This window comes from Bos grunniens, chromosome 11 (genome assembly GCF_055505025.1).
Source record: "Bos grunniens cultivar Pamir isolate PY7600 chromosome 11, Bosgru_T2T1.0, whole genome shotgun sequence".
Lineage (NCBI taxonomy): Eukaryota > Metazoa > Chordata > Mammalia > Artiodactyla > Bovidae > Bos > Bos grunniens.
In genome coordinates, this window is record NC_141175.1 from 82,783,197 (window position 1) to 82,798,189 (window position 14,993).

Here is a 14,993-nt window from a genome sequence, read left to right on the forward strand (position 1 = left end):
AAGTTTCTATTTTGAAATATTTCAGACTACAGAAAGACTGTAAGAATGGTATAGTATACACCTGTCCGTGCACATCTTCACTTAGATGAACAGTTATCAATATATTGTCCCCTTTGCTTTTTCTTACTCTCTCAAACACAGGCACACACATATTTGGTTTTTGCTGAATCATTTAAGATAAAGCTATGGAATTGTAATTCAGCCATACATACTTGAGGCAGGATCTCCTACGAATGAGGACATTTCATTATCATGTCCCTTTAGTCTCCTTTTATGTAGAACAGTCCACTGTCCTTCATGATCTTGACCACTTTGAAGAGTTCAGGGCAGTATTTTGTATAGCATCCTTCAATTTGGATTTGTCTTACTGTCTCCTCAGGATTGGATTCAGGCTGAGCAGTTTTGTCAGGAATTTTTCATATATGGTGTGATGTCATTGTATCAAGTGGTACTTGATACCAGTTTGTCCCATTATTGGAGATTTGAAGTTGGTTAACTTAATCAGGGCTTCCCTGGTGGCTCAGATGGTAAGGAATCTGCCTGCAATGTGGGAGAACTGGTTTCCATCCCCGGGTTGGGAAGATCCCCTAGACTAGGGCATGGCAACCCACACCAGTATTCTTGCCTAGAGAGTCCCCATGGACTGTAGCCTGCCAGGCTCCTCTGTCCATGGGGATGCAAAAAGTCTTAATTAAGATGTTACAGATACCCTTTCTCCTTTTTAATTGATAAGTAATCTGTGGGGTGATATTTGAGGCCAGGAATATCAAGGTCAATGGTTTTACACCCAGGGTTGGTGTTCCATGATGATTTCTTGACTGAGTCATGTGTTACTGAGGTGGTTGTGATTTTCTAAGTGTCATTGTTGATGTATTTCAGTGATGAGGAGTGCTCCTCTTTCAAGAGGTTTTAGTGTAATGTTCTCATTCAGTGTAATAACCAAGTCTGCCATTATTTATGCCGATGCTCAGCGTTGGCCCACATTTGGCTTTTCTGTCCCCTGACGTGCCCCCATCAGTCTTTGAGCAGCTTCTTTCTGACACGCAGGGTACTGTCTGTTTATCTTGTGTTGGTATTTTTTTCTACCCCAGTTTCTTCTGTGTACTTTCAGGTATGTTCTATTCATGTATGTTGGTGCCTTTTCCTTTTCTGCCGGTTTTATTTTTGCCTAACCTATAGTGGTAGGTACTATACATTCCTATTTATTACTCATAGTTTGGAAATTGTTCTCTATCTCATGTGCATTGTATTCCATTTTATGCGTATGTCATACTTTTAACTAGTTTCCTTTTGGTGGCTATTTAGTCTTAAATGTTTTGGTTTTACAAACGTTGCCTTAAATATACAATCTTTTCATGTCATTTTACATATTGCTGAATGTATTTGTAGTATAGTTTCTATAAGTGAGACGTTTCAGGCAAAGAGAATGTGCATCTCTGACTTTGATAGCTATTTGTCACAACAAGAGGTAGTGCTGACATCCAGTCCTATTCAGCCAGGGGTGCCTGTTCCTCCTCCCTGATGTTAGTCATTATCAGACTTTCTCATATTTACCAATCTGGTAAGTGATACAATTTCTTTGGTTTAAATTGTTTTTCCATTGTAATTAGTGATACTGAATATCTTTCTTTAATTTAAAACTTATATTTAAAACATTTAAGATTTTTTCATTTACAAAGGTAAGTTATATTTCCTTTTTTTGTGTGAACTATCTAATCATTGGCCTGCTTATATCCAGGTGCTTTGTGATAATGCTGTAAATATTATTGGTCCATCAGACTGAATTCCTCAGAAACAGACTCTGCTGACTTTTGTCTGAGCCACACTTCTAATTGCAAGAACCTGAGCTTCATTAAAATCAGCCAGGGCAGAAGGGGATTTTCCAGAACTAGAGTGGATCTGGACCACAAGACCTATCTTTGGGACCATGGTCGTTATCTTTTCTGTTATTCTCTTGGCTGTGCAGCTGTTTAACTTGTTTCTGTGGATCAGCTTTATCTCTGTTTCTTGTTGCACGTGGTAGGAAATGGTTGTCTAGCCCCAAATTCAGATGTCCCCCACTCGAGCAGTCCACTGTTTGGTACCAGTCCACTGGGGGAGATGCAGTGAAGGAGCTCAGGGTGGCCTGTTCGTGGGTCTTAACTGAAGGCCCTGAGCCTTTCACTGTATTCTCAGGATTATTCCTTCTGAGCCCAGTGCTTTGAACCTTGGTTAGGTTGGACTCTTTACTCAGAGGGGGACCATCCTCCTTGTCCTTGTTGTCTGGATGAGATGCTTTTGGCAGAGGGACAGTCACTCCTGACTTCTTCCAGGCTATGTGGTTAGTGTTCGCAACAGGGGTCTGAACTCACATAGCCCTGGGGGTAGGAAGATGCCATGGGGTACCCAGGAAAGGATAGTTCTAAGGGAATCAGTGTTTTAGGTCAACTTCCATATACTTTTAAAGTTGCATGCCTAGCATAAGAGGTCCCTTATAATCATTTCCATTCTGCAAAAGGGCAGCAAACTATTACCCATTCTGGACAGGACAATGGTGTATTGCCCTGCTCTCTGGGGTGCCGTGGAGTGAGTGAGTCACTCAGTCGTGTCTGACTCTTTGTGACCCCATGGATTATACAGTCCATGGAATTCTCTAGGCCAGAATACTGGAGTGGGTAGCCTTTCCTACCTTCCCAACCCAGGCATCGAACCCAGGCCAGGTCTCCTGCAATGCAGGTGGATTCTTTACCAGCTGAGCCATAAGGGAAGCCCAAGAATACTGGAGAGGGTAACCTTCCCGACTCAGGAATTGAACTGGGGTTTCCTGCATTGCAGGTAGATTCTTTACCAACTGAGCTATCAGGGAAGCCCCAGGGTGCCGTGGAGATACTTCTAAATATAAATGTTGAGAATATGAGTCTAATGACTGAGACTATGAGTCTAATGTTGAGAATATGAGTCCTTTGTAAAAGAGCAAATCCTTTTACAGGTTACAAGTTTTCTGAGTCTGTTTTTAATAAAATTGAAGGAAGAACCAATTGAGTTGTTGGTTGGTCATTAAAAATAATTTTGATAATAGATGACTGCATGATTTTGGTGTATCACTCAGGAGTTCACGGAATTCAGAGATGTTGCTATTACCAAACTTCCATCACCATCTACTTGTGAGAACAAGGTTTCTCAGGGCTTAATATATGTAAAAATGAAAAACAGGAAATTTAGTATTTTATAGGGAATTGTAAGTATAGTCAATAAGAGACTTTCAAGCCTGAAAATACGTTACATTAGTCTTCCCAGGTGGCACCTGGTGGTAAAGAACCCGTCTGCCAGTGCAGGAGACAGAAGGGGGTTCAATCCCTAGCTTGGGAAAATCCCCTGGAGGAGGGCGTGGCAGAATTCCATGCCTGGAATTCTTGCCTGCAGAATTCCACGGACAGAGGATCCTGGAAGGCTTTAGACCATGGGGTTGTGAAGAGTTGGACACGACCAAAGCAACTTAGCATAGCAAAGGCTAAAATTTGGGGGTAGAATTCTAGATGGAGTAGAGTGATGGAGCTACAAATTCGAGAAATTTCTGACTTAAATAGGGATTTTGTATTTTTAAACATTATTTATTTATTATTTTTGGCTGTGCTTGGTCTTCATTGCTGTGTGTGGGCTTTCTCCAGTTGCCGTGAGCGGGCTTCTCGTCGCCATGGCTTCTCTTGTTGCAGAGCACGGCCTCCAGGGATCGAGCGCTTCAGTAGTTGTGGCGGCACAGGGGCTCAGTTGCCCTGTGGCATGGGGTGCTTCCTGGACCAGGGATCAAACCGGTGTCCCTTGCATTGCAAGGCAGATTCTTAACCACTGGACCACCAGAGAAGCCCAACATTTGTATTTTTAACTGGATGAAGGTAGGTGTCTAGTTGCGATGGTATTTACAGTCCACTGGCTACATTTATAAGAGTGACTTAATAGTTTAAGCTGTTATTTAAATGCACCAGAAACTGTATTCTTTGCAACTGTTTAAACTTATAATGGAAAACTTGAGATGTTAAGCATTAAGCTTACATAATACAAAGGGGAATTCAGATTTTCAAAATTGTTTCAGGGTAGATGAGCAGGAAAGGTTTAAGTGGCGACTAGCTGCTGCTTCTTTCAGTGATGTGCCCATTTGTGCCTCCTCTGTTTTCTGTGTCGGCCAGGGTCCCTTTCCAGGTCCACTCGGCCTTCCTCTCCTTCCCGGCCCCTCATCCATGGTGACTCCGCTGTGAAGCTGTCAGAGGCCTACTGAGGATGGAATTGGCTTTTATAACACTGGCTGGCTTTCTTGGATTTATATACTTTTTCTCTCCTTCATGTGTGTGACCCTGGGCAGGCTTCTCGACCTTGTCAAGTGTTGAGGTTTCTGATACCCAGGGCTGCTTTTGAACTTTTTTTGTGGCTGTGAACTATGCAGACCTTTTACTTTCTGATCTGATGATATGCAGCAGCTAGAGGTTATCCAGGGACAGTAACGGTTGACTGCTTAGAAATTCCGATACTGTTTGGTTCCAGTAATACATTTGTTTGAGATTTTGACTGCACATATCCTGGATTGGAGCACACGCTCTTTAGCACCAAAGACTGCCCGTGTCAGGATTGAGAGGGGGGGCCCGTCCCTAGTGCCCCTCTTGTCAGGCTCACCGGGTGTCGTCATCGGTCACCCAGAGCTGCCTCTGACCCGTGGCCGCTCATTAAGAGGTTCCACTGCGCTCTGCTTCTTCCAGGTGGTTGACGAGTGTGCAGAAGCCAGGCACCCCAAGATGGATCCAGTGCTTTTGCCTTTGCAAGCAGGTGCTGCGATTAGATTTAGGGAGACTGATTTAAGAATTACTTGTAGGTCCTTTCAGATTCTGTCTCTGTCTCTTAGGACTGGTAAACCGTATAGTCAGGAAATCCCTGTTAGAGCCTGGGGGAGAATGGATACATGTACCTGAAACTGTCACAACATGGGTAATCAGCTGTCTCTCGATACAAAATAAAAGATAAAGAAATTCCCTCTTAGGGAGGAATTCCACTGTTACCCCTCAGCTGTCCTCATCTGGGAGGATAGGTTGCCCCTGGCTGGGTGTAGCTGCACAAGCCTGGCTGTCACTTCCATTCCAAGACCCAGGTTACTCCTTGGCTTAGGGGGTCAGCCCCATATGGATGAGGGGGTATCAGCTGACCCTGACCCTCATTACACGGAGAGAGAGACTGGGGTGGTTCAGCCGCCTGCTGGGGGATCAGTTACACTTGCATAAATTTGGATTAAGAATCCTGACCTTTGCGTGGCTCCAGGGCGCGAGGGGTGCTGTTCTGCTGCAGGAGCTGTTGGGATGGCTAATGGAGACTGGATGCTGTTTGCTCAGGGCCCGGAATCTGATTTCTAAGGAGGCTGCTGCAAAATAGTAATGGGCAAGCAGGGTGACTGCAAACGCACTCTTTAGATAATTTTTTTTTCCCTCCAGTTCTGTCACAACCCTCCTAGGACGTCATGCCCTGACCTTGTCCATGAAACTCAGCTTTGTCATGGTCACATGGCTGTACCTCGTGGCCTAAGCACAGGTCCTTCACACTGTCCCACATGTACTAGCCTGATTGGAGTGCTCTGCTATTCCAAAGATCATTCCTGAGGAAGTCAGCTGAACTGCCCCAGGCTGTAGGAAATGGTGGGGTTGCCTCTTAAGTTAGCAAGGAAAAGAAGCAGGAGCTTAGTGCAAAAGGGCCTTGATACGGCTGCGAACTTCAGCTGACAAAATTAGGGACCGGGGTTCTCAGAAAAGGAGAGCTGGGTGGAGTGCTGGAAAGAAGTCAGCTCAGAAATAGGAGTGTTTCCTGTGGGTACCTTGCCAGGCAGGAAGGCCATGCTGTGGCTCTTCACACATTCCTGCACTCTGAAGGAGAGGGGGAGATGGAGGCAGGTGGCAGGCAGGCAAGGGTGGAGTGGAGGTGCTTGGGTAGGGCACTGCTGGCCCCAGAGGCCACTTCAGGGTGTGGCTGTGCCAGGCTTATACAGCTCAGGACTGTGGGAAGTGCCAAGAGAGAGGCAGCTTGGTTGTGCAGCTCAGTCCAGGCCCCTCTCCTTAGGGATGTCCTGACATGAGTTATGGAAATGTCTTTCCACTGGAGAGAGTGGGGGAAAGATGTAAGATCCTCCAGAATTGGTTAATACCTGTCAGGCTCCACTGGGCTTCCCTGATAGCTCAGTTGGTAAAGAATTCCCCCTGCAATGCAGGAGACCCCAGTTCAATTCCTGGGTCAGGAAGATCTGTTGGAGAAGGGATAGGCTACCCATTCCAGTATTCTTGGGCTTCCCTTGTGACTCAGCTGATAAAGAATCCACCTGCATTGCAGGAGACCTGGTTCGATCTCTGGGGTTGGAAAGATCCCCTGGAGAAGGGAAAGGCTACCCACTCCAGTATTCTGGCCTGGAGAATTCCATGGACTGTATAGTCCATGGGGTCCTTGTCAGGCTCCAAGCCCATCTTCTGCTCCAGGCTCATCTTCCAACTCCTCTGTCTGGGCCACAAAACCTTGTGTTAGACAGCAGATTAATTTGAAAATTGAGTTGCAGCTGGATGAGTTGATGTCAACTTCAAAGTTCAATGATGTTTAATTAAAGCCATCCAGAGACTAAACCCACTCTCAGGAAATTATTCTGACCGAATAATTAAAGAGAATAAAGGTTAGATTTGTGTTTCTGGCTAAGTCTGTGTTGAATTCAGCATCTCCAAAACATGAATTCCATTAACCTTTCATGAACCAACATTAAATTGCTTTTAATTAGTTGTCATTCTAGTTAGAGTCACACAGAAGAGCTGTTGTTTATACTTGGGGTGTCTGTTCCCTCTTCTCCTCTGGAGTTATGTCCTTGAATAAACGGCCATTCGGAAAATCGGTTCATAACTTCGTGTGTCTGATCATCCCTCCCTTATTTGGGTCCTGTTTACTGAGCATCAGAAGGAATTGCACCGGGGGATGTAGACTGCCGGAAGGCTACTTGCAGCTGGGGCTTGAACTGAGGTGTATAATTTGCAAAAACATGTCCCGTGACCATGGGAAGGAAAGTGAAGGGCTAGTTCAAGTCATAAGCTTGGGCAGGGGCAGGCCTCCGGCGGCTGAGGTGAGGCCTGGTCTTCCCAGGAGGGCCTTTTGATTTGGGAGATCCCTGCTGTCTGTCATTCTGTGGCCTCACTCTCCCTGAGCATTTATGCTTTGGGTCTGGGGGCTCCATTCCCGCTGAGTGATGGTCAGAGTCCTCATCCGGCCTGTCTGCAGGCTCAGTGTCCTGGAGGAGCCGGCACGCCTGGAGCAGGGAGTGAGACAGAAGCTCTGCACGCCTGCTCCGGGACTTCCTGTACCTTGTCACCCAGCGTATCTTTTCTGTTTATTTTCCTGCATGACTGTGGATGAGAGGTGTTATGACCGAGGATCTGTAAGCCAGGATTCCTCCAGGTGGATCACTCTAGGCCCTCAGAACTCAGGAGGCGGGGTGGGGAGGTCTGCTTCCTTTAGCCTCACCTCTGGACAGAGGTCAGAAATGCTGACTGTACCCCTTATTTGAATATCTTGGGAGTGGGAGTGTTGAGGGGTGGGTACTTGCTGGTCTTTCCTGAGCTCATACTGTGTTCCGGGCTTAGAAGAAGCTCACTGTGGTCTGGGATCTGGCCCAGATGCCGTTAAAAACAGAAGGGACAGCCTGACTCTACTTGTGAAAACGATCGTGCCTCAGACCCAGGAGGGCTCAGGCTTGGGATTTCCTAGTGGTGCCAGGCAGCCCGTTTACTTCTGAGCTGGGGCTTGAAGTCTTGTTGGCTCTTGTCTTTCCCGGAGTTGGCCCGGCTCCCTGGGCTGTCTCTGGCTCCCCACGAGTTTTCTGGCATTCCCTTAATGGGCCATCAGGTGCCCTGTTGTCATTTCCTGCAGGGCTTTTCTGTGAGCAGATCTGAGGTTACCTGAGGATTGGCGCCCTGTCTCCCTAGCAGACTGGGGCCCTGGCCTACCTTCACCATCAGGAAGCCTTATGGCACACACTGTTCATTCTGGAATCGCTGCGTGCTGGGCTCTGCTGGGCAGTAGAGGCCAGATGGAGGTGATGCTGTCGCTGGTCCCCAAGCTCAGAGAAGGATGGGCCCAACCAAAGTGCAACAGAAGCGTCCAGGTCAGGGCTGGGGCCCAGGAATGAGGAGCAGCAGGGATGCCCTCAGAGGGGGCACTGTGTAAACTGCATAGGGATGCGTTGGGGTTCCCTGCTGCGCACAGCAGGGAGGGGCATTTGGCCTGAGGGAAGAGCACCTGCTGAAGTGTGAGAGGGGCGGGAGAGGGAGGCTTAGGCCAGGGGCCGCCAGAGGGCTGGGCTCTGGTGGGCGGGCACTCGGGGTGTGTGGGGGGGGAATGGCCACAGAATCCAGTGTTCTGCTGCTGCTTTTGAATCCATGGTGTTGATGTGGAGGGCACACTGGAGGGGGAAAAAGACTTGCGGCGTTGGACTGTGAGAGTTCAGCTGAGAGATGATGGGGGCCTGGGGACCAGCGGCAGTGGGCATGGAGAGAGAGGTGCAAAGCCCAGGGATTTGAAGGCAAATCCCTGGGATAAGAAGGCAACGGTGAATGCACCTAACAATTAGAGGTCAGGGTGAGGCAGGCTTCTGGGCGCTCCCGGGATGGCTCAGCCTGGCTCCTGTGTGAGTGGAGGTGCAGGACTGGGGGTCAGCAGGGCAGGGCATGTGTTGTTGGGAAAAATGGATTGCCTGTGAGCCCTCTACGCAAAGAATTTGAGTCTGCAGTGGAGTCTGGAGATAAGCCCAGGGTTTGGACTAGAGGTAGGAATTTCGAGAGGGTACAGGATATAGGGCTGGTGGAAGCCTGGTGTCTGCTACATTGTTAGGGAGTGTATGAAGGTGAGGAAATAGAATGGGGAAAATACCAGTATACAGGAGCAGTGGAGAAGACAAGAGCTTGTGATGGCCCCTAGGGTCTAAGATCAGAAGGAATGCAGACGTCATGTTGCGTGACAGAAGCGGACACAAAAGAGAGTGTAGCCCGTGATGTAACTGCATTAGATGAAAATCAAAGCTGGGCAGAACCACTCGGTGGTGACAGAGGTCGGAACAGAGCCGACCCCCGTCAGGGAGTACTGACAGGAGGAGGCTTCCCAGGGAGGCTTGTGTCCCCAAAACAGGGCAGCTCTTCATTTGGGCGAGCCTGTACACATGTAGGCAGATACATGCAGATTTACTGAGACTTCTGCACTTTGCTGTAAGTTATACCTAAAAATAAAATCTTTAAAAACTTAGGAAGGAAGATGGAAGTGCAGGGGAGGAAAAAGAGTTTGCCTTCCATTCCTCAGAGCCCATGGCTGAGACGTCTGTATTGAAAGACAGATTAATAAGAGGCAGACGGAAGTAACTATACGCTGCTGCTGCTGCTAAGTCGCGTCAGTCGTGTCCGACTCTGTGCGACCCCATAGACGGCAGCCCACCAGGCTCCGCCATCCCTGGGATTCTCCAGGCAAGAACACTGGAGTGAGTTGCCATTTCCTTCTCCAATGCATGAAAGTGAAAAGGGCAAGTGAAGTCACTCAGTCGTATCTGACTCTTCATGACCCCATGGACTGTAGCCTACCAGTCTCCTCTGTCCATGGGATTTTCCAGGCAAGAGTACTGGAGTGGGGTGCCATTGCCTTCTCCAAACTATACGCTAATAAGAATTAAAAGAAAAATCCCCTGCACCGCCCCCCCCCATGAGGAGCACACCCGATTCAAAGTTCTTGCTTACATTCGGTGTCAGGCGTGCCCAGAATAAAGCTGGATTGTGGCCACACATCCAGCTTCATAAACCCATGTGTATCTTATTTCAAAGTAATAGATACCTTATACTAGAAGAAAAAAAATTTTTTTAATCTGTCTTGAAAATAGAGAGGAATGGAAGTTTATGAACATGTAGACCTCCGTGTACATGGGAGCTACTCAGAGAAAAACAAGCAGCTCCCCGAAGGGGCTTAGAATTCAGGCTTCAGCACCGTCTTAGTAGGGAAGACGGGGGCGGGGGGGTAGACCTTCTGAGGGAGAGTGATTTTTAGGGACGTTGCGAGGCCCTTAGAAGGGTGATTGGGAATGTGATGGTTTGTGACAAGTGTGTCTGGGTGTGGGGTGGGCTCAGCCTCCTCTGTGATGAGAGTCAGCCTCCCCTGGTTGATGAAGCTCCCGGGAGGGATCTATAACAACTGAGTTCCTTTCGGAGCATCTGTCTTTAGGCAGATGGGAGCGTTCAGAGAAAGCCTCTCATTGGATTGGCTGTTTTTCAGATGCCGACAGCTCAGAACAGTCAACCTCCCAAAGTGGCAAATTTGGGGCTGGCATATTCTGGTGCCCTTCAGAAGGAAGATGGGAGGAAGGGGAAATAAGGAAGGAGGAAAAGTGGACAGAGGGAAGAAGCAAAGAAACCTGGAGTCTGTGGTGCCTGGCAGGAGAGGTTTGCGTTTTCCAGAAAGAGGATGACCAGTGTCACTCACACGCCCAGAGTCAAGCCTGGGGCTGGCTCTGCAGAGTGAGCCAGAGGCCGCCCTCCTCGTCCTCCCATGGTCACTGGAGTGCGTCCCCGGCGCATAGGACAAACCCTAACGCTGAGTGAGAAGAGGGGAGAGCGAAGATCCTTGCATGCAGGGCGTAGCTGAGATGGCCTGTGCCTGGGCCATAGCTCCCAGCGCTGCAGATGGCCAGTCTGGCTTCCAGGGTGCCCTCCCAGCAAATCCTGCTGTTCACATTTGACCATGTTTGATCAAAAAAGTTATCAACTACTGTAATTTAAAAGAACTTCCTTCTGTTTCAGTGTGAGGGTTTTCCATAGAAACCACTTGAGCCTGGGCGGCTGTGAATGGCGTTATTAGTGGAGCCATCTGCAGGCTCTCCTAGCTGTCCACACAATCTGTCACCTGCTCATCACTTCCAGTGCAAACATTGTTTATTGTGACGGAGCCCCAGCCGGTCACCCTTGACCCGGAGGGGCTACCTTCCCTGCGCCCTGAGGTGAGAACAGTTCCCCTGCTTTTCTCAAGCCTCTAGGATGCTGGGCCTACACGGGGCAGTGGGGGCGGAGCCCATGAGCTCCCCGGGAGGTCTCTGCCCTGAGGATCAGGTGTTCCTGGAGGGTAAACCCTTACTCTTTCTTTTGCACAGAGACCAAGGAGGAGGGGCCCAAACTTACCCAAACTCACAATGAAAAATGCCCCTTCCCTGCAGCCTTGAGTTTTTTATGTCAGATTCCTTCCGTGCCCACCATCAGGTGGGACTGCTGTGAGATCTCACTGGTGCTCTGGGGGCCTCTGAGACCGTGAATCTTAACACGTTCTACCAAGAGAGAAGGGACTTGTGGCTCAGCTCAGAATTAATTCATCTTCTAAATGGAAATGTCAAAGCCTGGCAAACGCTCCTGCTAATGATTCCGGTGCGGAGATATTCATGGGCAGCAAACAGTAGGCCACATGAAAACGGATTTTGCCAATGAAACCATGGGGCCATCACTCTCCAAGGAGAAAGCCTGGTCACATAATCTCAATTTTGCAGCAGTTTCACTGGAGACCCATAAATAGTAGAATTCTTTTTTCTTGTCATTTTATTGAGTAAGGGAAGGTGATTCAGCCCAACCACCTGAGGGAAGGCAGCCGTGGGGGACTTGCCATGCAAGCATTTCCAAGAAAGGAAGTGAGCATCAGCGACACTCAAACCAGGCAGAAGGGAAGCCAGAGTGGACCCAGGAGCAGTGAAGGCCCGGGGACGGGGAGGACTGCTAGCGGCAGGATGATGCACTGACTGTTTCTCAGCCACGAGCAGGTAAAGCCTCCGTGCTCCCAGGCACACCCTCTGACCAGTGAGCTCCCCCTTTCCAGGGGCTCCCCCAGGCCCTGTGGGGGCCGAGCAGAGGTGGGGAAAGCTGCAGAGAGCGTGTTCCACATCGGCAGTGTTTTATGCGATCACAGGTGGAATACCTCAGGTGCACCAGGATAGAAATTTTATTTAAAAAAATCTGTGTTGTATTAAAGCCCATTTTTGTTTCCATAGTTCCTTCAAAAGCATAAAGAGAAGGGAGTTTCTATATCATTACTTCAGGAAAACTTAGACTTAGAGAAAGTGTAGAGTCCAGGGAACCCTTCCCTTAGCTTCCCCCCAATGGTGACATCATATATAGTGCATCATGTTGTTAAGTCCAGGAAGGGTTCGCTTGCACAGCAGTCGTGCCGACTACAGGTCTGAATTGGCTTCCCCCAGTGCGACTTAGTGCTACGTGTAGGTTCATCACCCCCACAACCGAGATGGAGCCTATTCATCATCAGAGGGCCCCCGTGCCGCCCCTCTAGGTGACATCTCCCCCTCGCAGTCCCCTGGCAACTGCTAGTCTGTTCTTTATTGTCACTTCAGTAGGGTTATTAATGGAAGCATACAGATGGTAAACTTCCCAGATTGGCTTCCCAGGATCCATGCTCCGTGAGGGCAGGGCCTGTATCTTTCTCGTCACCAGGTTCCCCGCTGGGCCCAGTCGAGTTCTTTGTACGAGGAGGTTTGTACGTACACCTGATATGCGCCTGTGGATCCGAGTCCCACACAAGCTTGCTGGGTGCAGACCTGCTCCCTCTTTGTGTCAGCAGCACAATATTTTTATTGCAGAGACTGAAAGTCTAAAGAAGGAAGAGGCCCTGCCCTGCCTGGACATAACTTACACAGTTGTGTTAATTGAGAAAGTTCTATGGCTGATGCGCTAAGAGAATGCGGCTTCCCTGCTTCCACCAGGTCACCACGTCAGCCCAACCCCGTGCTGGCTGAACGGGCATCACTGTGGAGGGGTGGGCTCGAGTACCCCTTGACCTTGCCTAGGGCGCACTCTGGCTTGGTAGCTACAGAATACCAGGAATGAAACGGATGACTAGGCATGTGTGCTTTTGCTTTTTATTATAGTTATTTTTCCTAAGTCCCCTTCTAGCACTCTGTCTCCAGCTCCCTCAGTGAGATCTGGCAAAGTGCACGTGCGTCATCCTGCTGACACAGTCGTCAGCACCGGTGGCTACGCATATTCACCTGTCCCTGGGTGACTCCCTAGGGAAATTTGCTTTCAGGACTGCGTGTTTACATTGCTGAGGGAGAGGAGAGGCCGGAGATTAAGGGAAGAAGCACTTGACCAGTGAAGAAACAAGCTGCTGTGCTTCTTTTTCAGTGAAACAAATTGCTCAGAGGTTGGAAAATAAGGGAGCAGCGTCTCCACACAAATAGGTTTAAAATGGAACCTCAGGGACTGAGGACTCGGGCGCCAAGGCGGGCAGGCAGTGCAGAGAGGCGCTGGCGGGAGGTGCTGTGGGGTGGCCTGGAAGCTTGGCCCCCACTCCAGTTGTAGGGGTGGCAGGAGGGGTCTTGTGCCAGGGAGGGGTCCCTGTCATGTGATTGTTCAGAGCCGAGAGTCGACCGTCCCAAAGCCTAACTGCTTTCTGTGATTTTTCGATATACTGGTCTCAAATCCTTCCTATCAGAAGCTTAGCCCATTTCACTCTCTTGTTATTAATAATCACTATATTACTCTTCAGTAGTAAGCATCTCCTATAGTGCCCAGCTGCAGAGCTATCCCAGGGACTCTGAGGCAGGAGGACCTGCCTTCAAATCTTGGTTCAGTCACTTGGTACTATTAGGGTGACCTCGCTTTTCATCTGTAAGTTTACTCACCTGGAAAATGGTGATCGAATGTAGGATGGTTGAAAGAATTGGTGGAAAGCTCTAAAATGTTACAACAGTGTCAGCTATGATGGTTGAATAACATTTAGTTCTATATGGATGTGGCATAATCCATGAGCACTCAGGTTCTGTTTCCCATATTTCTTGAATTTTTGTCCTCTGAGCTATATAAGTGGTATCTTTTTCTTCCATATTTCTGGATTGGTAAAATTAAAAATCACACGTGTTCAGTAAGTTACAGTCTCCTGAGGACGTCACCCACGGATTCAGAAATGAAACAGGCTAACATGTCTATAGGAACCAAACTTTCTTCTTCCATTTGGGATTACTTCTCTTTTAGTTCCCTTGCCTTTTTTGTATCAGAGGTTATTGTAGGAATCCATTAATGAGGGTGGCGTAGAAATCCAGGTTTCCTCTGTAAAAGATGACTGTAGTCCCTGAGAGCAGCAGTTGCCCTTTACAAAGGATTGCATCTACTTTTCAGGGAAAATGCCTGGAAACTTTTTCTAAGGTCCTTGAAGATGCCAGTCCTGGGCATCCTGGATGAAGGCAGCTTCTTCAGCAGAGCCTGTTTCTGTGATGATGACAGACGTGTAGCATCCTCCTCTGGACTGCGGACTGAGATGACATAGGGCCTCTGACGTTGCCCCATCTCCTTTCCAAAATCTGTGAATCTTCACCCTCATCCTTTGCTTCTTCCTCCCTATTTCTAAAGAATGTCTTTCTCCCAGTGTAAGTGGAAGAGGCTCCAGCTTTGGAGTTACAGCGCATGGCGTCCTGGCGTGAGGTCATTGGTGAGTGAACGTGGACCTGTTCCTGAACCCCAGCCCACCCCATGCGCTTTATGAGGCTGGGGCGTCAGGGGCTCTGGCTGCAGAGACTCCTCGGGCAGCAGCTCTGCTCCGCTCACGGCCAGCATACCTGCTCTTCAGCCTGTCTCCTTTGTCCTAGAAACCTGTCCTTGTCAGAAAAATCACATTGTTTAGTGCGTCTGTTCTGCTGCCTGCCAGCCACTGTGTCTCAGAACTGGTGGAGAGGAACTGCTGGCCCAGGATGCCTCTCACAGGTTAGTGTGTGTGTGTGTGTGGCTGTGAACATACATTCAGAGTCACCACGGATGAATAAGGTGATGATGGAAAACCCATCATTTCCATGACTGTAAAACTGGGAAATGTATGGAATACTTAATTCTTCGTAAAGAAAAATGTGCAGCAGCTACTTTATGGTTGCGGTGTGCAGAGGACGTGCCACTAAGCAACCCAGGAGAGATGGAGAAAGCGCGATGCTGAGTTCAAGG